This window comes from Cercospora beticola, chromosome 7 (assembly GCF_033473495.1).
Source record: "Cercospora beticola chromosome 7, complete sequence".
Classification (NCBI taxonomy): domain Eukaryota; kingdom Fungi; phylum Ascomycota; class Dothideomycetes; order Mycosphaerellales; family Mycosphaerellaceae; genus Cercospora; species Cercospora beticola.
Genome location: NC_088941.1, coordinates 1,212,588 through 1,214,281, shown reverse-complemented (window position 1 = coordinate 1,214,281; position 1,694 = coordinate 1,212,588).

Sequence of the window (1,694 nt, the reverse complement as noted above, 5' to 3'; positions counted from 1 at the left end):
GCTTAGAAATATTTAGCTCTATATCTTCTCCTTTCTTATACTAAAACTAAGTAGTAGTATTATAGGCTTTAATAGCTCTTATATTAGGCTCCTAGAAGAGCTATATTTTAGTAGTATTAGGAATATATCTAATAAATATAGCTTCTTTGCTTCTATTTATTAGTTTATCTAATCTTATTTCTACTAGCTAGGACTTAGGATCTATATAGACTACTACTTTATAACTCTAAACTCTAAAGTATAATACTAAGAGTTAAATACCTAAAAAGTCTTCCTTAGATAATACTTTAAATCTATTAATTTCTAGGCTATTAGAAAAGGAATTTCTAATAACTATATAGGCTACTAAGGCTTCTAGTTAGAATTTAATAGATATATAGGTATCTTCTAGTATTGCTCTTATATAGTCTTTAGAGGTTTAAATTAACCTCTTAACTACTCTATTCTAAATAGAGTTATATACTTTAGTTATATAGAAGGAAATTCTATATTCCTTCTCCTACTACTTTAGTATAGTAAGAAGCTCTCTTGCTCTATTACTTCTTATAATCTAGAGACAGTTTCCTAATTATAGCTTAGCTTTTACTTTCTAGTCTTTAAGAATACTTAGTATATCTTCTCTAGACTTTATTAGGAAAGTCTATTTCTTTCTTAAGAAGTTATTAATAATCTTAAGCTACTATTTATATCCTAATCTTAAGATAGGTAAAGAACTATAGATATTAATAGAAACTAGAAATAACCTTTAGAGTTTCCTTTTAGTTTCTTTCTCTCTATATTTCTTTATCTTTACTAAGGAATATACTCTATAAGGTTAGTATTCCTTTAGAATAGGAATCTAAGCTTTTAAGTTAGATATCTTATATAGGTTTCTAAGAAGACTCTTTCTAAAATATATAAGTCTCCTATACTAAAGCTCCTACTATTCTTAGGTCTTTTCTTAGACTTTAAAGGTATAGGCTTTATTCTCTTATTTTTAATTAAAGTATAATATTATAAGCTTCTATAATATATTATTAATCTCTTTAATAAATAGTACTCCTTCTAATAGTTTTATCTAGATAACTAGTTTCCTAGATAATAAAATAAGTATAAATTTTAGTAGTTAAATACTATACTACTAGCTAAATTAGCTCTAAGAAACAAGATTTACTTCTAGACTAAGTATAAAGAGAATATTCTTAAGAATAATCTATTTTCCTCTTTTTCTATCTATTACTATATTTCCTATATATATAGCTATTAGATAGCTACTTCCAACTTTAATCTACTTTTTCCTCTAAAGAGGTTTTTAGTTCTCTAAAAAGTAATTCTTAGTTAGTTATATATAATAAAGTATAGGAGTTAAGTAGCTATTTTAATAGTATATACTTACTTTTTACTTCTATAGTTAAGTATATAACTTTATTAATATTATTATCCTCTAATAGAGATTAAGATACTTTAGATACTTTAGATACTATAGAAAGCTCTATATCTTCTTAGATAGTATATACTTTCTTAGAAAACTTCCTTAAAGTTTATTTCTTCTTAAGAGATTAGACTTTTAAGTTAAGTTTCTTTACTATTTCTTTTAATACTTCTCTATCTAGTAAAAATCTTCTTCTAAATATACTTTCTCTAAGTAGTATTCTTCTCTTCTCTACTCTACTAGCCTATTTTAAGTTAATAGTTCTCTTAGCTTTATTAAGGTA